At 44.3% G+C, this 25706-nt stretch overlaps 1 protein-coding gene across 5 annotated transcripts in view; it reads left to right on the forward strand.

The window, feature by feature from the left end:
- LOC139575612 (zinc finger protein 609-like) overlaps positions 1-25706 on the forward strand; it is a 102884-nt gene that overhangs the window by 21848 nt on the left and 55330 nt on the right. Inside the window, exon 1 of one of the 5 annotated variants that reach the window (XM_071400757.1) lies at positions 16001-16139. The exons of the other annotated variants lie outside the window; for them this stretch is intronic. The gene's annotated coding sequence lies outside the window, so the exon portion shown is untranslated. Of the gene's footprint in view, positions 1-16000; positions 16140-25706 lie in introns of those variants that run through there. 5 annotated transcript variants of the gene reach the window in all.

Genomic DNA, 25706 nt, shown 5'->3' on the forward strand with positions numbered 1-25706 from the left:
TTGAATGATGACTTACTAACTCATGCTCTTATCCTCTGAGTGTGTGACTGTGCTGGCACTGTCTCCATCTTCGGACAGAGCTCCTAAAGCATTGGCTCTTGTTTCTGGAATAAAACATCTCTGCTCCCTTAACTACAGCACTGCCCCCCCCCCCCTCTCTCTCTCTTGCTCTCTCTCGCTCACTCATTATACAAGCCTGGAGGAGCCAGGCGTTCGTCAGCTGCCTCGATGTGATGCTGGCCTTGACGAATGGAGCAGCTCTTATGGAAAATTACATTAGCAATGTCAGTTCAAAAGAGGAAGGAGGAAAACAGGGTCTGTGCTTGAGAGTGAAAGAGCCTGGTCACCACTGTGTAGTCGCTGATGTGCAGTTAGGGGAGAAAGGAGTCTCATGACAACTTTATTTCCTTTTCTTGCCTCTGACTTACTGGTGCTATTGTGTTACAGCTCATTCCTTTTAAATAACATCAAGGCTTTGAGGACTCTGGACGAGGAGGGAGGGATGACTGGATTTGAGGGGAGTGTCAATTGCGTAGACGAGGGTAGGCTATACTTGTTCATATATGCTGGTTAGCCCAATTCCAACAAGAGACCTGATGTGTAGTCCTAAACACAGAACTTAATATTCTTCCATTTACATTTTTATGTGGAAAAACAAGGCGACACAGCAAGCAGGGATTGGGGAAAACCTGTATTTCCCCAATCTGTTCAGCCGAATCCTACCTGGAATGTTAACTTGCTTGGTCCTGCTGAGGCACCTTGCCATGAAGACACATTGTTTCAGCCCTAGCACCATGACGGTGCTTTCTTTTCAGCTGTTAGTCGTCTAGCCTAGACGTGTTCCGTTTGAACTGCTGAACAAAGCATTATGAAATGTAGCTGAGATCTACTCCATGTCGACCTGTTCATTTCAATCAGTTATTTTTTTATAGATATTTTACCACCCTTTTCTTCCCAATTCTGTGATATCCAATTGGTAGTTACGATCTTGTCTCATTGCCGCTGCAACTCCACAACGGACTCGGGAGAGGCGAAGGTCGAGAGCCATGTGTCCTGCGAAACACGACCTGCCAAGCCGCACTGCTCGCTTAACCCAGAAGCCAGAGGGGAGTGTCAATGTGTCCGAGGAAACACCGTCCAACTGACGTCCGAGGTCAGCTTGCAGCCGCTAGAGTAAAATGAACCAAGGAAATTCCCCCCCGGCCAAACCCAATTGTGAGCGGCCCTATAGAGCTTCTGGCCACGGCCGGCTGTGACACAGCCTGGGATCGAACCCGATGCTGTAGTGGCGCCTGAGCACTGCGATCCAGTCCCTTAGACCGCTGCGCCACTCGGGAGGGCCTCCATGTTTTGGCCCTAGCACTATGACGAAGCATTCTTTTCAGCGTCCAGCCTCGACGTGTTCCTTTTCAACTGCTTCCTCACCAATATCAGTCTGGGTTCAAACTGAGCATTATGAAATGCAGCCTAAGTCTACTCATGAGTCAAATGTTAAATGACTACACTTCGCCCCGTGGAGCGCACAGGGACTGATTCTTTTTGCCCTCATTTCAGAGCAGAGAAAGCATCCGATAAAGAGGCGTGCAGCGCAGTGCTCTGTTGTCGCCTCAAGCGAGTGTGGAGAAGTGATTCCTCTTGATCAGCAGGCTTGTATGTTCCATGTGATTGCCGCAAATGAAGAGCCCCCATTCAGGCTGTCGTGAGAGGCCTCTGTAGGTAATGGGAATCGCACAGTCAAATTGTTATCTTGTTAAATGCTTTGAAGGCAAGAATGATTGAATATCCTAATGCTTGGAAATGTGTATCATAGTTTTACTATGTTGAATCAATGGTATTTTCTTTGCATTGGTGGTAACTATCCATGCTTGAATTGCTTTTCCTGGTATTAGCAACCTTGATTTCTCATTCCTCAAGGTGTTATTCTGTTCACTAGGTTCCTGACAGCCATCTGTCTGTGGTATAATTCATTAGCATAATAGAAAATCCAATGTGGAAAGTGAAAAAATACACTCCTTCCCCTGGCTCGCCTTAGCTCTTTGCCTGTGGTTGGCCTCCACCATTGCCCGGCTTCAATTTCATTGAAAACAAAGCTTGTTGGCCCTACATGCCTATTTTCAGTTGATTTGACAACCTACTGTTGAGAGAACCTGCGTGTTTAGATACGTGTGTGTGAGGAACAGATGAAGGGAGGCGTTTTGCAGCAGTGGACTCAGTCAGTGCTGCTGTGATTCCTTTAGTGCTGCCTCTATCTGTTAGAAACTCTCTCCCACAGGGAGCCCCCCTCTCTACTCCAGTAAAAACACTCCACACTAATTGTTTTCCACGTCTGTCATTAGCCTCTGTCTCCACAACAACGTAAAAGGCTGTGAGGCTAAACACAATACAAGGGAGGGTTAGTGACGGCAAATCTACTTTGCCCACCTATTTAGAAAAAGCTATAGCCTTGGATTATTGAGGCTAGGTCAGTTAACTTTTGACCCCTTAATGGTGTTAAGGAGATAAGGATTGTAAGCTGATCTCTGACAACTTTTTAGTTGAGCTAGTCTGTTTCTCTCAGATCCAGAAACATTTAGGCTAGAGTTTGCCTGAAGTTGCGGTTGAATTCAGTGTTTAATGTGTTTCCTTTTGTCTCTTTATGAAAAGGACACATTCATTATCCTCTTTGTTTCCTCAGAGCATGTGCAGGCAAGCTGTTAAATGCCTTTTGTCTCGGCTCTTCTGAATTTCTCTAACTGTTGGGAAGCATAAACACGTTTCCTTTCAGTGTTTTATATAAATTGAGATCAGACAAGCTTTCATAATACTGAGGAAAAGACCCAACATTTGTCACAATCTTTAGGCTGTCAGTTGCTGCAGATAATTGCCATAATCTATTCACATCAATATTATGCTAGATTCATTTTTGGCATGCCAGCAAAAAGCAGCCTTGAACCTGGAATTTGTGTCAATGTTGCTACTGGCTCCTCTGCAGTATACGTAAGGAGTTTTCTTCGGTAAGTGGGTCTTGTTTCCTTTCCAACTTTCCCCACTTAAGAAAGCCTTGTTATCTGGGGTTGCTATTGTCGTAGGGTGATGAGGCAACACGATGAAGTGGGAAATACTGATTCCTACTCCTCACGCGGGTGAAATCCTGTCCAGGCATATTCTGCTGTATAGCCACCACTTAGCCTTCTGCTCTCTCTTTACACTCACCCGCTTAGTCCCTCCTATACAAATGCGTTTCTTTGTTCTGTAGGCTAGATGGTGTGAATGATTCATTAACAGTCGGTTGTCTACCCTCAAGTTGTCTATATTTAACCAGCAATTTGCAAAAACGTTTCAGTTTGCTGTCAGCTAGCACAGTTCTCTCTAGTCCTTTTCCAAAATGGTACAGGTGTGAGAATTTACATTACTGCCAAGAACGTCTCACCAAATGTTTGTGCAGTGGCCTCAATGTACCATTACAAAAGGAGCCTTAGCTCAGGGCTATTTTTTGTCTGGGTGTCGTATTCCTGGTGTCCAATGTCACTTTACTGTGGCTGGGATTAAAGCCACGCCAGAACAGTGACTGTAGTTGTAGCAGAGCCATTCCCAGAGCTGGTTCTGCCTCAGGAACAAGGTTCCGCCCCATCCCCCACGGTCAGACCAGAGGCCTCGTCAGGGAATGGGAAAGCTGCGGCCCACTGAGTTTATAGTGCTGTCGGACAGTGTTCCAGGAAATCCTTGTCAAGAGCCTTGAGAGACCCTTGTGTGGAAATATTTAATATTGGAACCCAGTCCACGCTGGTCGTAAACTGTGTCTGTGGACATTTAGCAGGCTCCTTGACCTGGAGACGCACGGGCTTGATTTGTGCCCTCTTGTTCCTTTCTGAAGGCTGCTGAGAGCACTGAAAGATCTGCTTTTGTACACAAGAGAAGACGTTTACTTCCAGCTAGGTTTACATTGAATAAAACAAACTCTCACCGTCATCACAAGGACTACGATGTATTTCTGAAAGACAACACCATTGTCTTTAAAGAAGAGTTGAAATGTGTTAGGCCTTCTGTGCGTTCTGCCTTCTATTTGCTGTTGCTCATAACCTAGAACGGTTTGGAGCAGTCTATTTAAGCTAACCATTGTTGGCCTAATCATTGTAACCATTTTAATCATGGATCTTTTGAAAATAGATAACTGTCAATGCCTGTTCTGTAACCTACTTTTTAAAATAGTTTTCGTAACATATGGGGTCTTTGTCAATAGGGGGATGTGCCTGTTTTTAATTTGCTCCTGAAGGTGTCGCAATAAAATGTTGACTTTGACAAAGCTTGTGGAGGAGCCTATAAACCTCGCTGCACCGTGCTGGGAGGCCACATGCTATTTTGTTCCTCCTCTATTGGGATAACAAGGAGACTTTTCTGGGAATGGCAGCACTGTAGCCTGAGCCTTCATGCTGAAATAATGTCACTATCAATGTCCATTGTGATCATTTCACAATTCATGATGTTCTGATATCTAACAGAAGCATACAGTTATTTACTTTCCTAATGAGCGGTAAACTGGGTACCACCTCGGAGGCTAGATTGTAGATTAGATTAATGTATAGCAAAGGAAATGGAGGAGTAGGCTTATAATAATCGTGAATGAGCCTGTGAATTGATCTGTGTTCATATGGTTTGAGTTGCTGAGGAAGTCTTTGAATGCCCTCATGTTTTCCTCAGGTACCATAGGCTATTTGTGTTAAAACTAGATGTCGACCGATTCATCGGAATGGCTGATTAATTAGGGCCGATTTCAAGTTTTCATAACAATCGGTAATGCCGATTACATTGCACTCCACGAGGAGACTGCGTGGCAGGCTGACCACCTGTTACACGAGTGCAGCAAGGAGCCAAGGTAAATTGCTAGCTAGCATTAAACTTATCTTATAAAAAACAATTAATCTTAACATAATCACTAGTTAACTACACATGGTTGATGATATTACTAGTTCATCTAACTTGTCCTGTGTTGCATATAATCAATGCGGTGCCTGTTAATTTCTCATCGAATCACAGCCTACTTCGCCAAGCGGGTGACGATTTAACAGGCGCATTTGCGAAAAAAGAACTGTCGTTGCACCAATGTGTACCTAACCATAAACATCAACACCTTTCTTGAAATCAATACACTAGTAAATGTATTTATTTATTTTTTAATCCCCTTTTCTCCCCAATTTTTTCGTGGTATCCAATCCCTAGTAATTACTATCTTGTCTCATCGCTACAACTCCCGTACGGGCTCGGGAGAGACGAAGGTCGAAAGCCACGCGTCCTCCGAAGCACAACCCAACCAAGCCGCACTGCTTCTTAACACAGCGCGCCTCCAACCCAGAAGCCAGCCGCACCAATGTGTCGGAGGAAACACCGTGCACCTGGCCCCCTTGGTTAGCGCTGCGCGGCCCGCCACAGGAGTCGCTGGAGCCCGATGAGACAAGGATATCCCTACCGGCCAAACCCTCCCTAACCCGGACGACGCTAGCCCAATTGTGCGTCGCCCCACGGACCTCCCGGTCGCGGCCGGCTGCGACAGAGCCTGGGCGCGAACCCAGAGACTCTGGTGGCGCAGCTAGCACTGCCGGGACTGCGCCACCCCAAGTAAAACATTTTTAACCTGCATATTTAGTTAATATTGCCTGCTAACATAATTTTTTTTAAACTAGGGACATTGTGTCACTTCTCTTGCGTTCTGTGCAAGCAGAGTCAGGGTATATGCAGCAGTTTGGGCCGCCTCGCTCATTGCGAACTGTGTGACGACCATTTCTACCTAACAAAGACCGCAATTAATTTGCCAGAATTTTACATAATTATGACATAACATTGAAGGTTGTGCAATGTAACAGCAATATTTAGTCTTAGGGTTGCCGCCCGTTCGATAAAATACGGAACGGTTCCGTATTTCACTGAAAGAATAAACGTTTTGTTTTCGAAATGATAGTTTCCGGATTTGACCATATTAATGACCTAAGGCTCATATTTCTGTGTGTTGGTTATATTCTAATTAAGTCTATGATTTGATAGAGCAGTCTGACTGAGCGGTGGTAGGCAGCAGCAGGCTCGTAAGCATTCATTCAAACACCACTTTCCTGCGTTTGCCAGCAGCTCATCGCTGTGCTTCAAGCATTGCGCTGTTTGACTTCAAGCCTATCAACTCCCGAGATTAGGCTGGCAATACTAAAGTACCTATTAGAACATCCAATAGTCAAAGGTATATGAAATACAAATGGTATAGAGAGAAATAGTCCTAATTCCTATAATAACTACAACCTAAAACTGCTTAACGGGGAATATTGAAGACTCATGTTAAAAAGGAACCACCAGCTTTCTCATGTTCTGAGCAATGAACTTAAACGTTAGCTTTTTTACATGGAACATATTGCACTTTTACTTTCTTCTCCAACACTGTTTTTGCATTATTTGAAACTAAATTGAGTTTATTTATGTATTATATTAAGTTAAAATAAGTGTTCATTCAGTATTGTTGTAATTGTCTTCATTACATATATATATATATCTCTATCTCTATAAAAATCAGCAGATTAATCGGTATGGGCTTTTTTTGGTCCTCAAATATCGGCGTTGAAAAATCATAATCGGTCGACCTCTAGTTAAAACGTGAGCTGTCGCTGTGTACACCTAGCAGCAATATCCTTATAGAAAATGTATGGGGAGGATGGCTTCAATGTCGCAAAACATCTTTGGCTCGTCCTGCAAAAGTGATCACAGTTCTGAGAAACAAAGCCCTTTCATGTTTTGTCTCTCTCCACCCTCCTCTGTCTCCCAAGCTTTGTACAAGGCTAGGCGTGTGCGTGTGTCTGGATCAGTGTGCTGTCAGGGAAACATGTGGGGGGAAGGGAGAGAGGCTAGCCCACGCTGCTAATTCAGCTCATGAAAGACTTATGCAGTGAGAGCAGCTGTCTTCCATTGTCAGCCAGCAAATTTCCAACGCGCCTCATTTCGCCTATCAATGCGGGAGTAGCAGGAAAGCCCGGGTGGGGGCAGAGGGAAACAAACAAACAAAGAACGAGAGGGGGGAAAAGGGAGAAGGCCAAGATTTGAGATTTTGATGGTCTGGAGTCGATGTATTTTCTCTGCTTAGGGGCGGAGAGGATGTGGAGTTGGTCAGCGGTCTAGTAATAAACCATCCATCTATTCATACGCCAGCTACACAAGGAAAAAGGGCTCTGCTGTTATGAGGGAAGAGAGGGCACATGATGGCTAGAGGAGTGAGGGAAATAGGGGGGTAGAGGACCAACTGGGGTTAAGGAAGGGGGAGGACAGCCTGAATGGATCACCACTAGCAGAGTTGCCAATAACCGGATGAGCTCTCCGTTCAGGCGTTTCTTTTACGCCAGCTACGTTAGGTTATGAATGGATGAAGTCTTTAACCCCCTACACACTGAATGGTTTGTCTGCTCAGCTTCAGCTGCGTGGGGCTGGTGGAATGACAGGGAGAGGCTGGCTGGAAGGGCTGCTCTATTAAGACGGACACAGTTCCAGGGTTCTTGAATCCTTGAGGCATTTGGTCTGATTAGCAGAACAAAACCCACACAGTGGGGAGGAGCAGACGTGGCTTTCCTCTGGCCTGGAATGTTCTGCCTGTGAGCTAAAGCTGGCACAGTGTCTGTTACAGAGTCACTCTTGTTGTACTGTGTGTTTCAGGATTGTTGCCTGTTTTTCAAAGGGTTTGGCTTAGTGCATTCTGTGGTGTGTCAATAATTTAGACCTAGGCTGTGCAATACATGAAAGTGTCTTCCCCAGGCCTTAACTCATTTAGCACTTTGTCATTTTGTTCAAAGTGTTAACTGCATTATGAAACCACTCACTGTTGGACAAGCTTCCTCCACAAGGAGACATTCATGACTCGACCACTTATGGAAAAACTATTTTCAGCTTGAAAGAAATGTAGATTTGTGCGTACTGTTGGTGAGGCAACTCTTAAAGAGGTTTAGCTAGGGCTTTCAACGTAGGAATGTGAAACCCCCCCCATTGAGTTCCTCTTTATGGAGGAAAGTTCTTTGCACAGAAGTGCAGTGGGAGAGGACTAGAGGCAGCTTCTAGAAGACAGGGAGATAAAAGAGAGATTGATGTCTGTGTGCTGCGAACCTGCGGCTGCCATTAGTAATCTTGACTTTTTGCCTTCCCACTTTGCGTTAGAAAAAAATAATGATTTTAGAGGTTTCTACTATGAGGGGTTCTTTTACAATATGGGTAAACCAGAGGATTGCCTTTGAACAGTCAATTTACAGGGCTAGTTTTAGCCTGGTTTGGTTTTGAGAACTTACATAGTACATTGGAAATCATCTAGGTTTCTGCTTGTTGTTTTAAAAAAAGCCCTTATGTTGGCCACTAATTGAATAATACCCAAATCCCTTGGAAATGTTATTTCCACTTAAAGCCTCCTGCGTCACTTGAATGCTCATCCTAAGCATTCGTTGAGACTGGCTGAGATCTGCTACTCCGCTGCATACTGTACTGTATACTGGATTCTAATGGGTGTGCTGTGTCCAGTGGCCAAAGCATGCCTGCTATTTGCTCGTGTGGTTAGCCTAATTAGTCAGTTAAATCGAGTGAGTCAGAATGAAACACTGGCATTCATTTATATTTATCAGCCTGTTTCTCAAGCTACTTTTATAGGCTTGAAATGCAAGTGGGAGTGTACAGGTTAGCCTGTTGTTCAACCTGAGGAATTGTTCCCCATTCCTTTCCCTTGTAGCAAGTCATTTTACTGCAGATTGAAAGAGTCTGGTTACAAATAGGATTATCTTCATAAAGGTAGGCTATATATCCAGTTCTGCGCTCATCTTGAAAGAGAGGCTTTGGTATTTTGTTGGTGACTGAGGCTCCATTCTACCCTGTACTCTTGACACAACCTGTGTCTCATTGCTTGATATAAGAACCAGGGTAGCAAGGTGTCAGGACCTCACATTTCACCCTGGTACTGAAATCACTACCATCATTTAAAAACTAGACTCTGAATGGTTAATGCCAGCCGCTCAATACAATAAGGGTAGCTGTGAAGTCTAGCCTAATGCCTTTCTTTTCCTCTTGCCATTGGGCCTCTGTACCTTAGCAACTGTACCTTGGCAACGCTCTCTTACCAATAGACACCATTCTGTTTTCACATTGTAATACTGGTGAACCAACATAGGAGGAAGACCAAGACATTCTCCATATTTGCAACATGGACTTAGCCCTGTACCTGAGACTGTTTGCCTTGTTATCCCATAGGCTTTTTCAAACATACTAATTAAAGCACACTTGCTGTGTACTGTCCTACTGTTAACTTGAGGAAATTGCTGAGGAATTGTTTACGTCAGCAAGGTGGGTTACATTTCTGAGCAAATGGGTTCAGTCTGGCTGGGCTGGTTTTGGCTCTATACATTTAAATATGTCCAACGAGGGACGATCAAGTACAATTTATATGTGGGTTAGCATTCGCCATTTGGTGGAGCTAATTTAAAAAACGACAAAATAATGTGCAAATACTTTGAGAAACAAATAGGGAAAATCATATGGAAGTGTTTCTTCAGGAAAAAACACTGCTCTTGTCACAACTATTGAAAGTAGGTCAATAGTTTCAGGTTAGTTGACCTTGGAATTGTATAGAATAAAGGCTTGTTCTGTATTAGAAACAGACCATGAGTAGGCATTTGGAAGACCCTCTCTCTCTTGCTGTCATTTATCACCAGACTCTTCATGCTCCAACCACAATTTACTCTATGTTAAACCACTACTCCATCACATTACTCAAACCCTATTTAACTCCAACCACAATGTCTAGCCACATTGTTGCTGTTTTCATCAAGGCCTTGTAGACTATCTGCATAGTCCTCCAAAATACTTTGTCGGTGTAATTGTTACTAAATATGTTGGTCACTGTGGGCTTTCTGAAATGCCAAATAAACCCGGGTTTCAAAGCAAATTGTATTAGTCACATGCGCCAAATACAACAGGTGTAGACCTTACAGTGAAATGCGTCCTTACGAGCCCCTAACCGACAGTGCAGTTTCAAAAATACGGATAAAAGTAACAAGTAATTAAAGAGGAGTAGTAAAAAATAACAATATATACAGGGGGGTGCCGGTACAGAGTCAATATGCAAGGGCACCGGTTATTTGAGGTAGTATGTACATATAGGTAGAGATAATTAAAGTGACTATGCATAGATGACAACAGAGAGTGGCAGTGGTGTGGGGAGGGGGGGCAGGCGGGCAATGTGAATAGTCTGGGTAGCCATTTGACTAGATGTTCAGGAGTCTTATGGCTTTGGGGTAGAAGCTGTTTAAGAGCCTCTTGGACCTAGACTTGGCGCTCTGGTACCGCTTTCCGTGTGGTAGCAGGGAGAACAGTCTATGACTAGTGTGGCTGGAGTCTTTGACCATTTTTAGGGCCTTCCTCTGACACCGCCTGGTATAGAGGTCCTGGATGGCAGGAAGCTTAGCCCCAGTAATGTACTGGGCCGTTCACACTACCCTCTGTAGTGCCTTATGGTCGGAGGCCAAGCAGTTGCCATACCAGGCAGTGATGCAATCAGTCAGAATGCTCTTGATGGTGCAGCTGTAGAACCTTTTGAGGACCCATGCCAAATCTTTTCAGTCTCCTGAGGGGAATAGACGTTGTCGTGCCCTCTTCACGACTGTCGTGGTGTGCTTGAACCATGTTAGTTTGTTGGTGATGTGGACACCAAGGAACTTGAAGCTCTCAACCTGCTCCACTACAGCCCCGTCGATGAGAATGGGGGCGTGCTCTGTCCTCTTTTTCCTGTAGTCCACAATCATCTCCTTTGTCTTGATCACGTTGAGGGAGAGTTTGTTGTCCTGGCACCACACGGCCACGTCTCTGACCTCCCTATAGGCTGTCTCGTTGTTGTCTGTGATCATGCCTAGCACTGTTGTCATCGGCAAATGTAATGATGGTGTTGGAGTCGTGCCTGGCCGTGTCATGCTAGGCATGATCACCGACAACAACGAGACAGCCTATAGGGAGGTCAGAGACTTGGCCGTGTGAGTGAACAGGGAGTACAGGAGGGGACTGAGCACCACCCCCGAGGGGCCCCTGTGTTGAGGATGTGTGGTTACCTACCATTACCACCTGGGGGAGGCCCGTCAGGAAGTCCAGGATCCAGTTGCAGAGGGAGGTGTTTAGTCCCAGGGTTCTTAGCTTATTGGGCACAATGGTGTTGAACGCTGAGCTGTTGTCAATGCATAGCATTCTCACATAGGTGTTCCTTCTGTCCAGGTGTGAAAGGGCAGTGTGGAGTGCAATACAGACTGCATCATCTCTGGGTCTGTTGCGGCGGTATGCAAATTGGAGTGGATCTAGGGTTTCTGGGATGATGGTGTTGTGAGCCATGACCCGCCTTTCAAAGCACTTCATGGCTACAGATGTGAGTGCTACGGGTCGGTAGTCATTCAGGCAGGTTACCTTAGTGTTCTTGGGCACAGGCACTATGGTGGTCTGCTTGAAACATGTTGGTGTTAGACTCGGACAGGGAGCGGTTGAAAATGTCTGAAGACACTTGCTAGTTGGTCAGCGCGTGCTCGCAGTACACGTCCTGGTAATCCGTCTGGCTCTGCGACCTTGTGAATGTTGACCTGTCTAAAGGTATTACTCACATCGGCTACAGAGAGCGTGATCAAACAGTCTTCCAGTACAGCTGGTGCTCTCATGCATGTTTCAGTGTTATTTGCATCGAAGCGAGCATAGACGTTATTTAGCTCGTCTGGTAGGCTCGTGTCACTGGGCAGCTCTCGGCTGCGCTTCCCTTTTTAGCCTGTAATAGTTTGCAGGCCCTGCCACATCCGATGAGCGTCAGAGCCGGTGTAGTACGACTCGATCTTAGTCCTATATTGATGCTTTGCTTGTTTGATGGTTCATCGGAGGGCATAGCGGGATTTCTTATAAGCTTCCGGGTTAGAGTCCCGCTCCTTGAAAGCGGCATCTCTAGCCTTTAGCTCAGTGCGAATGCTGCCTCTGATCATGTTTTTTGGATTGGGTATGTACTAGAGGTCGACCGATTTAATCGGAATGATTAGGGCCGATTTCAAGTTTTCATAACAATCGGATATCGGTCTTTTTGGGCGCACCGATTTGCCGATATTTTTTGTTTGTTTTTGTTGTTTTTTTACACCTTTTTATTTAACTAGGCAAGTCAGTTAAGAACACATTGTTATCTTCAATGACGGCCTAGGAACGTTCTGCCTCGTTCAGGAGCAGAACGACAGATTTTTAACCTTGTCGGTTCGGGGGATTCAATCTTGCAACCTTACAGTTAACTAGTCCAATGCTCTAACACCTGATTACATTGCACTCCACGAGGAGCCTGCCTGTTACGCGAATGCAGTAAGCTAAGGTAAGTTGCTAGCTAGCATTAAACTTATATTATAAAAAACAATCAATCAATGACTGTCGTTGCTCCAATGTGTACTTAACCATAAACATCAATGCCTTTCTTAAAATCAATACACAAGTATATATTTTTAAACCTGCATATTTAGCTAAAAGAAATCCAGGTTAGCAGGCAATATTAACCAGGTGAAATTGTGTCATTTCTCTTGCGTTCATTGCACGCAGAGTCAGGGTATATGCAACAGTTTGGGCCGCCTGGCTCTTTGCTAACTAATTTGCCAGAATTTTACGTAATTATGACATAACATTGAAGGTTGTGCAATGTAACAGGAATATTTATCATGGATGCCACCCGTTAGATAAAATACGGAACGGAATAAATGTTTTGTTTTCGTGGTGATAGTTTCCGGATTAGTCAAAGGTATATGGTTTAGAGAGAAATAGTCGACGCGTTATAATTCCTGTAATAACTTGCGACTGAACTTGAAAGGGGTTCCTTAGTTGTTTTACCGTTCATGTCTTCCATAGAGATTGTCTTGATCTACTTCAAATAAGGTCTGTGTTTCGCGGAGGAGCATACTGACAGGGGACCATGCAGACAAGCTCTGCTTTCTGCACTACAACCTAAAACTTAACTGGGAATATTGAAGACCCATGAAAGCTGGTGGTTCGTTTTAACATATATGTTCTCATGTTATTTGAGACTAAAAAGATTTTATTTATGTATTATATTAAAATAAAAGTGTTCATTGTTCATTCAGTATTGTTGCAATTGTCATTATTACAAAAATGTGTGTGTGTATGATATACACTGCTCAAAAAAATAAAGGGAACACTTAAACAACACAATGTAACTCCAAGTCAATCACACTTCTGTGAAATCAAACTGTCCACTTAGGAAGCAACACTGATTGACAATAAATTGTGCAAATGGAATAGACAACAGGTGGAAATTATAGGCAATTAGCAAGACACCCCCAATAAAGGAGTGGTTCTGCAGGTGGTGACCACAGACCACTTCTCAGTTCCTATGCTTCCTGGCTGATGTTTTGGTCACTTTTGAATGCTGCCGGTGCTTTCACTCTAGTGGTAGCATGAGACGGAGTCTACAACCCACACAAGTGGCTCAGGTAGTGCAGCTCATCCAGGATGGCACATCAATGCGAGCTGTGGCAAGAAGGTTTGCTCTGTCTGTCAGCGTAGTGTCCAGAGCATGGAGGCGCTACCAGGAGACAGGCCAGTACATCAGGAGACGTGGAGGAGGCCGTAGGAGGGCAACAACCCAGCAGCAGGACCGCTACCTCCGCCTTTGTGCAAGGAGGAGCACTGCCAGAGCCCTGCAAAATGACCTCCAGCAGGCCATAAATGTGCATGTGTCTGCTCAAACGGTCAGAAACAGACTCCATGAGGGACCACAGGTGGGGGTTGTGCTTACAGCCCAACACCGTGCAGGAAGTTTGGCATTTGCCAGAGAACACCAAGATTGGCAAATTTGCCAAATTATTCCATTGATAATTTTTGTGTGATTTTGTTGTCAGCACATTCAACTATGTAAAGAAAAAAGTATTGAATAAGAATATTTCATTCATTCAGATCTAGGATGTGTTATTTTAGTGTTCCCTTTATTTTTTTGAGCAGTATATATATATATATTTGTTTTTTTTAATCGGTATCGGCCTTTTTTGTCCTCCAATAATCGGTATTAGCGTTGAAAGATCATAATCGGCCGACCTCTAGTATGTACGTGCGGTCACTGTGGGGACGACATCATCGATGCACTTATTGATGATGCCAATGACAGATGTGGTGTACTCCTCAATGCCATTGGAGGAATCCTGGATTATATTCCAGTCTGTGCTAGCAAAACAGTCCTGTAGCTTAGCATCTGACCACTTTTTTATTGATCTAGTCACTGGTGCTTCCTGCTTTAATTTGCTTGTAGGTGGTGTAGAATTGTTTTCGCTCTGGTTGCACATTTAACATGTTGATAGAAATGAGGTAAAACTGATTTGTTTCACCTGCATTAAAATCCCCGGCTACTAGGAGCGCTGCCTCTGGGTGAGCGTTTTGTTTGATCATGGTGGAATACAGCTCATTCAATGCTATCTTGGTGCCAGTCTCTGACTGTGGTGGTATGTAAAACAGCTACAAAGAATATAGACAAACTCTCTCTGTAGGTAATGTGGTCTGCAGCTTTTCGTGAGCAATGGCTCGAGACTTCCATAGATATCATGCACCAGCTGTTATTTACAAAAATACATAGACCGCCGCTGTTCTATTCTGCCGCTACATCGTATAATCAGCCAACTGTATGTTGATGTTATCGTTCAGCCACGATTCCGTGAAGCATAAGATGTTAGTTTTTAATGTCCCGTTGGTAGTTTAATCTTCCCAATAACGCGTCCATTTTATTGCCCAAAGATTGCATGTTTGCGAGCAGATTTGAGGGGAGTGGAGGTTTATTCGATCGCCTCCTACTCCTCAGAAGGCAGCCCGTCCTCCGGCCTCTTCACGCAGATCATTGGGGTCGGAGCCTTTTCCAGAGGGAACCTGTTACGCACGCCTCTAAGAAGAGGGAACTCAACTCCCCGTCAAGTGAAAGAGGTATGGGACTGTAGGTGTGAGTAAGGATGACAAAAGGCAGAATTTACCATTTACTAGGAATTTATTCCTTCACACGGTAATATGGGGAAACGGGGCTGGACGGAAGCAAAGAAAGTAAATATCAAATCAATCAAGTTTATTTTATATAGCCCTTCGTACATCAGCTAATATTTCGAAGTGCTGTACAGAAACCCAGCCTAAAACCCCAAACAGCAAGCAATGCAGGTGTAGAAGCACAGTGGCTAGGAAAAACTCCCTAGAAAGGCCAAAACCTAGGAAGAAACCTAGAGAGGAACCAGGCTATGAGGGGTGGCCAGTCCTCTTCTGGCTGTGCCGGGTGGAGATAACAGAACATGGCCAAGATGTTCAAAATGTTCATAAATGACAAGCATGGTCAAATAATAAATCAGGAATAAATGTCAGTTGGCTTTTCATAGCCGATCATTAAGAGTTGAAAACAGCAGGTCTGGGACAGGTAGGGGTTCCATAACCGCAGGCAGAGCAGTTGAAACTGGAACAGCAGCAAGGCCAGGTGGACTGGGGACAGCAAGGAAGCCCCCTCTCCTACCTACCGCTAACCAAAATACAGGGGGTGGTCCGCCCAGATCTTACCTAGTGTGCCTAGACAGTGAATATACTACAGGTATATGTATGCCCGCGGGCCTCTTGCCTAAGCACTCCCTAGGTGCCTTCCCCTTCCCCCCTGGGAACAAATGAAACAGAATATTAAACAATTTCACAAATAAACTGAGAAACACAGGACATCAAATAAACTATCTGAGCAACAAACTAACACCGAACATACCAAATCTGCTCCCATCAATGATCTCTCTGAGAACACAACCAGCATATGATATAACCCTCTGCAATGATCCCTCTCTCAGCAAGAATCTCAGGATATACAATCAATCTCTCTCTGCATTCTCCCTTCTGAACAGAAAACTGGCTTTTATATAGCGTCAGAAGAAATGGGTAATTGGAGACAGCTGCGTCTTGACGAGGGGGCGGGGTCAGCTCCAATTAGCCTTGGAGTTGACCAATCAGCTGCTTGGGGAGAATTCAGGAAGCTATCTCCTGAAACACACACTTAAATACACAAACTACAACACAGAAACGTAACAGAGTCGTATATCCTTCGCCTCGGGCTCGTCAGAGTCGTGAAAGAAGAAAAAGGATTCTGCTAGTCCATTGTGAGTAATCACAGTCCTGATGTCTCAAAGTTATTTTTGGTCATAAGAGACGGTACCTGCAACATTATGTACAACAATAGGGTTTACCATAATCGACTCACCCCAATAGCGTTACATAGCAAATTGGCTAACCCTCGTGCAACAGGTAGGCCTACCCTGACACATCTAACAGTTTTGTGCAGTGACTTTGTGGTTTCAACTTGGTTTGCTCTAATGAGGTTAGTGTCACCTAGCAGGAATCCTTTAATGTGATTTAAAAGCATTCTTAAAGACTGGCAACAGACATTTGATGGGAATGACATGCTGTTTTTTTCCCTCCACTAAAGGCGTCTGCGTGCTTCAGTTCGGCTGGCGCCTAGCCAAAGTCGGCGAACCGAAAGTGTGCTCGCGTACTTCCTTAAAAGACCTTTGCTTGAAAAACGAGAAAAAAGCGGCATTGTACTGTTTGTCCATTTTGAGACGCCATAGCCAGTATACACTTCTTTAAAACAGTCAGAATTAATGTAAGAAATCTATCATTAATTTAAAAGTTTTTGCAGAGGAGATCTTAGTCACACAATTTTACATCTAAGATATTTGATGCAGTATTTCTCAATGAAGAAAACTGTGCATGAAAACGAGTCGTCTCTGGTTGAATGACAAGAATCCCTACTGTTGACCAATCACGGACGAAGGGGCGTAGTCTCCGGCTTGCCTCCTGAACAACTCGCAGAAGTCCAAAACTAACTAAAACATCCCAAAATGTAATCATGTTAATGTAATCAATGTAATCTCTTCTGAAATGATTCTGCTGGGAAGCATGCGGACAACCTTTAGAGAAGTCACTCACTCTGCAAGCAGCATGTTTACTGCAAGCAGCACTAATGTAATTGTTTGAAGAATGTCTTCATTCTCATTACAAGAAGAAATCACACTCAGATGAAACATGTCTCTCTAAAATGAGATTGGCAAACAACCGCAGACAAACAAGTGATGGTCGTGGGCCTTTCATTATACTATGCAGAACATTTAACAGTCAATGCTTTAACTGTAGATAATTTGTCATGATGTAGGAATATCAATTTGTGGGAATTGTGGTTACTTTTTATGTTTTTCAGTAGTAACCTTAAAGAATTGTAGGTCCATTGTTGCGATATAGTCAAGGCCTAGACTTTGTCAGGGAGACTTTGGTTTGTCCCACCTGCTCCTTCCTCTGGTTTCTCAGTTGCAGATAACGCCCATATAATGTGCTGTTATGACCATGAGTCAGTCCTGTCAAAACGCCTCCACACTGAGGTTAGTCCATAGAGCAAGTCTTTCATATCAGCTTGTCTTCAATCTAGTAGATTAACTATCGTTATAAACAGAATTTAATCATCTGTCATCTATTTAAACAAGGCAAAGATGACTCGTTTTCTTTACAGAAGATAATTTCACACAAAAAACACATTTCCCCATCTGGTGTATGTGTCAATAAAACGTGTGTGAGTGAGAGAGCTGGGAAGTGCGGATCTGAGATGAAAGGATTTTCTTTGCCATTCTAATCCACGTAGACCACAAGGGCCTTGGGATTATTACCAGCCTCTTCTCTCTCCACTCATCTCTTTGAATACGGCGCCTTTCTAATTCACTCTAAAAAGGGTTTGAAAAGGGGATTATGCTGCTGATAGAAATGAAAGAGGCTACATGGCCGTCCTTGGGGAGCAATGTCTAACACTCATGATTATTGGTGGGAAGCACAGTGCACAGTATGGGATTTTTATTCTGAGAGACTAACTGTTGCTGCTCATATTGGAAACCTGAGCTCCCCCCCCCCCATCCCCCACTCTGTTCCAACTGTAAAAACATTAACCCACTGGCCTGCTAGTATGAAATGGAAGAGGTTACACTGTTATACAATTGAATCGTTATGTTCTGTTTCCAGTTGCCTGTTTTGTAAATGTGTGATCTGTGCAACGAACCCCCCCAAGAAAAGTTTTTAGTTTTTTTATCGGATGGTACAATGATCTTACTACGAAGGGTCTCCCTTTTTTAAAGCCTCTGCTAATTGTTTTAAAGGAATTAATTTGATTGGAGATCATCTTGGGAGCTCTTTTGACAGAGAACAGGCTTGATTGAGCTCTGAGCTGCACAGTAGTCATGGCTACAAGGCTTGTCTTCAGAGTAGCACAGTAGAGCTGTTGTTGAAGAACATGGAGAGACCTTGTGTGTGACCGAGGGAGGGGAGGGAGGAGCATACTATCCTGGTCTTTGGACAAAGGCCTCATCACCACAAAATCACTAAATCCTCACCCAAATCAAATGCTCCCAGATTAGATTGTTATTGGAGCATTAACGTCCCAGTCCTGTTGAAATCTATTTCCGTTCAGCACTGGTTGCTGCCAAGTTGTTCTAAACCCTGCGACATGGAGCCATTGGCTTTGGCACAGTCCACCAGTCAGTTGGTGTTTACATGACATTTACATCTATTCAGTTGGCACACACACTGCCATCATGGCCAAATTGGCTGAATGCATTAGAACAAGGCATGTGAAGAGAAGTAGCCTATAGATACCTCATAATACTCATAGTTACGAGGGACCGGCAGGAAGGATGTATAAACAACCTAGTCAAACACACAGTTTGGAGTGCACGCTAAGTTTCAAGATATTTATTGCCGTACACGAGCCATAGCATGTTTACAGAGCCCGGCTGAATCGTGGTCTCGTTTCTGTCAGCGTACAATTTGATGTTTGTCTTTCTGCGAAAGGCAAACAGTTTGAGGAAACTATTAAAGGAAGCCATTATTATTTAAATATCTCTTTATTCATAAGTGCTCTCATACTAAACTTCATGATACATTAGCAGGTTCTGTAAAGCAGCCAGTGAAAAATTGTTCAGGAAGTCTAATGGTATTTCTTTACAGTTGAGGTGAGAAGAAACCCTTTCGCGGGTCTGCTTTTCAGAAGACATCCTCAGCATATCGTATCTAGATCACAGGAGGCTGCTGAGGGGAGGACGGCTCATAATAAATGGCCAGAACAGAGCGAATGGAATGGCATCAAACACATGGAAACCCTGTTTGATGTAGTTGATACCATTCTACTTATTCCGCTCGAGCCATTACAACAAGCCCGTCCTCCCAAATGAAGGTGTCACCAACCTCCTGTGATCTAGATTCTTGATCTCTGTGTGAATTACATTTCATATTTATAAATGAGTTACCACTTGAAAAGCACTAAATGCCATCAGTGAAAATGTAGCTCGTCGAGTGGCACAGCGGTCTAAGGCACTGCATCTGGTTCGAATACAGGCTGTAGCACAACCGTCCGTGATTGGGAGTCCCATAGGGCAGCGCATAATTGTCCCAGCGTCGTTCGGGTTTGGCCGGTGTAGGCCGTCATTGAAAATAAGAATTTGTTCTTAACTGACTTGCCTAGTTAAATAAAGGTAAACAAATCAAACATATCTCCTGCTTACTCTCCTCTAACCTTGGTTGTGTGCCAGTGGATTTGATGTTCTCAGGAAGGACAAGGTTAGATTTTTTTTCCCTCCTCACTGCTATTTTCTACAGACGATAGTACCAGTACAGTCACCCAGCCGAGCGAAGAGCTCTCTGATGAGCTCTCTGATGAATGCTGATGTGCTCAGTGGAGACTGCGGTGGAGTGTCCTTGAATAAGCTGTCTTTACACTGTCTGTTATGGACATGAAAAGACTCCTTGTCAAAACACTCTTATCTCTTTGCTCCATCTCCCCTTGATGCATTTTTCTTCCACCCCCAACCCGACCATAAGATCTGGATCCTGATCCAGGACCTGATAGGAATGGATTCTACCAACTCATTCCAAATTCTTTCATCTTTGCCACACAGACGCAGCCCATTTTTAATTAAACTACAGGGATATTTGTGATAATTACATATTTTTGGTTTCTCAGTATTCCCTGTGGTGTTTCTCGATTTGAAGGGATTTAGAAATTAAACCTGGGGTAGTTTCAACATTGTAGAGAATGCATGAATGTGTTCTCTGATAACTCGATGTGAAGGATCAAATTCCTGAATTATTGATTGACTTTGGTCTGTGTGGTAACTTTGATCTGACATCCAGAATGTGTTGCCGCTGGGCTAGACTGCGTTATTTTCTAAATAAACAAAGCATTTACTTATCCGCATTATTTAGGAACGGTACGCTCTATTTACAAAGCCTATGTATGAGAAAATAACACTCTGGAGCATCTGCTAAATGACTCAAATGTTAATGTCATAAGGCTCCCAAAATGGCTTCTATGCTGTGTTTTCTGCAGAGCCCGGGAGATGATGAAAGGCCCCTGGATCAATAAAGGTGAAGGTAGAAGGGAAGGAGTTCATTGGAGAGGCTGGGGACTTGCTCAGTCCTTGGATTATGCTGAGCTCACACACACCATTATGTTCTCCCATCTGGAGAACCAAATTCTATTTAATCATATCAATTAGCTTTATGTCTTTTAAGAGAATGAGACGGCCTGCTGTGAAGTCTAGTCACTCGGGTCAAATGTAATCGTTGTGGCATTTTACTAACGTTAACAACATAGCCAATGCTAATAGCGGAGAAGTCGTAGAATGTGTTAAACCCCCTATAGGATGAACTGATGATACAGATCCTCATGCTCTGCTAGATGACCTGATGATACAGATCCTCATGCTCTACTAGATGAACTGATGATACAGATCCTCATGCTCTGCTAGATGAACTGATACAGATCCTCATGCTCTGCTAGATGACCTGATGATACAGATCCTCATGCTCTACTAGATGACCTGATGATACAGATCCTCATGCTCTACTAGATGACCTGATAATACAGATCCTCATGCTCTGCTAATACAGATCCTCATGCTCTACTAGATGACCTGATAATACAGATCCTCATGCTCTGCTAGATGACCTGATAATACAGATCCTCATGCTCTGCTAGATGACCTGATGATACAGATCCTCATGCTCTGCTAGATGACCTGATAATACAGATCCTCATGCTCTACTAATACAGATCCTCATGCTCTGCTAGATGAACTGATGATACAGATCCTCATGCTCTGCTAATACAGCTCCTCATGCTCTGCTAGATGACCTGATAATACAGATCCTCATGCTCTGCTAGATGACCTGATGATACAGATCCTCATGCTCTGCTAGATGAACTGATGATACAGATCCTCATGCTCTGCTAGATGAACTGATAATACAGATCCTCATGCTCTGCTAGATGACCTGATGATACAGATCCTCATGCTCTGCTAGATGAACTGATAATACAGATCCTCATGCTCTGCTAGATGACCTGATGATACAGATCCTCATGCTCTGCTAGATGACCTGATAATACAGATCCTCATGCTCTGCTAGATGACCTGATAATACAGATCCTCATGCTCTGCTAGATGACCTGATGATACAGATCCTCATGCTCTGCTAGATGACCTGATGATACAGATCATCATGCTCTACTAGATGACCTGATGATACAGATCCTCATGCTCTGCTAGATGACCTGATAATACAGATCCTCATACTCTGCTAGATGAACTGAAGATACAGATCCTCATGCTCTGCTAATACAGATCCTCATGCTCTGCTAGATGACCTGATAATACAGATCCTCATGCTCTGCTAGATGAACTGATGATACAGATCCTCATGCTCTGCTAGATGAACTGATGATACAGATCCTCATGCTCTGCTAGATGACCTGATGATACAGATCCTCATGCTCTGCTAGATGACCTGATGATACAGATCCTCATGCTCTGCTAGATGAACTGATAATACAGATCCTCATGCTCTGCTAGATGACCTGATGATACAGATCCTCATGCTCTGCTAGATGACCTGATAATACAGATCCTCATGCTCTGCTAGATGACCTGATGATACAGATCCTCATGCTCTGCTAGATGACCTGATAATACAGATCCTCATGCTCTGCTAGATGACCTGATGATACAGATCCTCATGCTCTGCTAGATGACCTGATGATACAGATCCTCATGCTCTGCTAGATGAACTGATGATACAGATCCTCATGCTCTGCTAATACAGATCCTCATGCTCTGCTAGATGACCTGATGATACAGATCCTCATGCTCTGCTAGATGACCTGATGATACAGATCCTCATGCTCTGCTAGATGAACTGATGATACAGATCCTCATGCTCTGCTAGATGACCTGATAATACAGATCCTCATGCTCTGCTAGATGACCTGATGATACAGATCCTCATGCTCTGCTAGATGACCTGATGATACAGATCCTCATGCTCTGCTAGATGACCTGATGATACAGATCCTCATGCTCTGCTAGATGACCTGATAATACAGATCCTCATGCTCTGCTAGATGACCTGATAATACAGATCCTCATGCTCTGCTAGATGACCTGATAATACAGATCCTCATGCTCTGCTAGATGAACTGATGATACAGATCCTCATGCTCTGCTAGATGAACTGATGATACAGATCCTCATGCTCTGCTAGATGACCTGATAATACAGATCCTCATACTCTGCTAGATGACCTGATGATACAGATCCTCATGCTCTGCTAGATGAACTGAAGATACAGATCCTCATGCTCTGCTAGATGAACTGATGATACAGATCCTCATGCTCTGCTAGATGAACTGATGATACAGATCCTCATGCTCTGCTAGATGACCTGATGATACAGATCCTCATGCTCTGCTAGATGACCTGATAATACAGATCCTCATGCTCTGCTAGATGAACTGATGATACAGATCCTCATGCTCTGCTAGATGACCTGATGATACAGATCCTCATGCTCTGCTAGATGACCTGATGATACAGATCCTCATGCTCTACTAGATGAACTGATGATACAGATCCTCATGCTCTGCTAGATGACCTGATAATACAGATCCTCATGCTCTGCTAGATGACCTGATGATACAGATCCTCATGCTCTGCTAGATGACCTGATGATACAGATCCTCATGCTCTGCTAGATGACCTGATGATACAGATCCTCATGCTCTGCTAGATGACCTGATGATACAGATCCTCATGCTCTGCTAGATGACCTGATGATACAGATCCTCATGCTCTGCTAGATGACCTGATGATACAGATCCTCATGCTCTGCTAGATGACCTGATGATACAGATCCTCATGCTCTGCTAGATCAGCTGCTCTTGGTTTTGACCTCTGAGAATAGCCTCTGCTTGTTTTCCTCCTCCTCCATACTGATTGAATACAGTAGAACCGGAGTTGTTGACATCAGAGATTGGGTTGATTGTTATGCACACTGGAAGCACTACCCACTCTGGTCTTTAGTTGAAGTGTTGATATAGGTCTCAAGGCAGAATGCTCGCTCCTCCCTTTGCAGGTTTGTGCCAGTAAGGACTTGGTGCCAACCCCTTCACTCACTGAGAGATTGGTTCATGCAGTTTGACCATGCTCCCTGCTGTAACCTCAATGGCCGTGACAGTATCAGCTGTGCCCGTGGACAGCAGCTGTAGAGGGGGAATACTAGCAGGCAGCTGTCCTCCCCGTTTTCTTTTTATCCGAGCATTAGCAGATTAGGGACTGGAACTAACGAGGTCATCAAACTATGATGGCGGTGCAGACTTCTGGGACTGTCGGGGGGGGGGGGGTTAGAGCTGTATTTTCAGAGGTAATTTACTTCATTTTTCTCTTCCTTGACACCTCCCACTGACTCCACTGTTCCTTAATGATTTGAATGGCATGTAGGTGTCATTTGTTTAGTGTGATCCCTTACCTGTGGCCGCTCGCTGTGGTCGACCCGCACGTCTCTCTGCACGTCCTACCAGTGGCTGCTCGCTGTGGTCGACCCACATGTCTCTCTGCACGTCCTACCTGTGGCTGCTCGCTGTGGTCCACCCACACGTCTCTCTGCACGTCCTACCAGTGGCCGCTCGCTGTGGTCGACCCACACGTCTCTGCACGTCCTACCAGTGGCCGCTCGCTGTTGTCGACCCACACGTCTCTCTGCACGTCCTACCTGTGGCCGCTCGCTGTAGTCGACCCACACGTCTCTCTGCACGTCCTACCTGTGGCCGCTCGCTGTAGTCGACCCACACGTCTCTCTGCACGTCCTACCAGTGGCCGCTCGCTGTGGTCCACCCACACATCTTGCTGCACGTCTTCTGATAAACTGTCTTGGGGGTTTCAGGGGCCTCCATGTGGGATCACAGCTGTGCCCTTATCGTTTATTGTTACACCGTAGTCCCCTCTATCTCGCTGAAGAACCTTGACAGGCAGATTACACTAGGCTAGATTTAGGAGCAACATGGTTTGTCAGATTTGGAGTGGCTTTATTGTCACATGAATTCACACCCACCTGCCCCTTCCCTTCCTCCTCCATGTTTCTACCTCCTCCATGTAGAACAGTACTAGTAGAAGGCCTGTTTTAATCAGTATGAAATGATGCTTGCAGCAGACTACCACCTACTGTGATTCTGCTCATTACTCTATGGCACATGTGTCAAACACATTCCACGGAGTGCCGAGTGTATGCCGGTTTTCACTCCACCCTTGTACTTGATTGATGATTTAAGGTCACTAATTAGTAAGGAACTCCCGTCATCTGGTTGTCCAGGTCTTAACTGTGGAATGAGTTTGACACCCCTGTTCTATGGCCTTTGGTGCAGTGTGTGTTTCTACTATATCCTGTAATGCCATAGCCCAGGAACTGCTCTTTGCAGTATAGTGCACATCACCATCCATCAAGCTTGAGGCCTAGACATGGCTCAATAGAACCGTTGTGAGACGCCCAACAGAAAATGTTTGTCAGAGAAACAGGATGCAGTCTGTGTGAGAGAACAGGGGACTGTGTTAGTGTGTCTATCCTGTCTGCAGACAGGGATCAACCCCCATACAAAAGGTCGTAGTTCACTCCCAGCTCATCTGCCCATCTGTCTGCCCTGTAGAAGACCCCATTGGCTTTTTTAGTTTTTTCAGTCAACAAACAATTGTCTGTGGATAATATTTTAGCTATAGCCTTGGCTCCTGAAACAGCCTCCAGAATTATACTTGTATTTTTACATCACAATATAGTAAGGTTATGGGACTGCAATTTCGGTTGATGGGTGATTACATTTTTGTTATCAGATTTCTTTTCGAAAGCAAATAATTTTTAACCGTTGTCTAGAAATGCAACCAAACTTCTGAAAGCATCGATGCTCAACTGAAGGATAGGGTTTTGTAGTTCCTGTGGTTGGATGACGCACCACCCACAGAGTAGCATCTGCACAAAGGGAACAGGCAAATGCAGAACATCTCTCTAAATAGTTTTGTGGTTGTGGTCTCTGGTGAAATCTCACAGGCTGCATAACAACTTGTTTTCCTTGTTTTAATATGCGGGCTAGTAAAATGTCTATTGTGTTCTTAGCCGTTCACTACCTCGTAGGATCCATCCAGTAGTGACTTGAAGGCCAGCCGCTTATTGTTGTAATTTGACCATCCAAAACCCTTCAGGCGTTTAGCCTTTAGTCTTAGCTTCAAAGAAGAACCTCATACAGGCGCGAGTGTTGTGTGAAAGCCTCCAATAACATTGGGGGGAGAGAAACTATGAAGTGACCAATTTGG

Source organism: Salvelinus alpinus, chromosome 5, assembly GCF_045679555.1.
Source record: "Salvelinus alpinus chromosome 5, SLU_Salpinus.1, whole genome shotgun sequence".
NCBI classification, from domain to species: domain Eukaryota; kingdom Metazoa; phylum Chordata; class Actinopteri; order Salmoniformes; family Salmonidae; genus Salvelinus; species Salvelinus alpinus.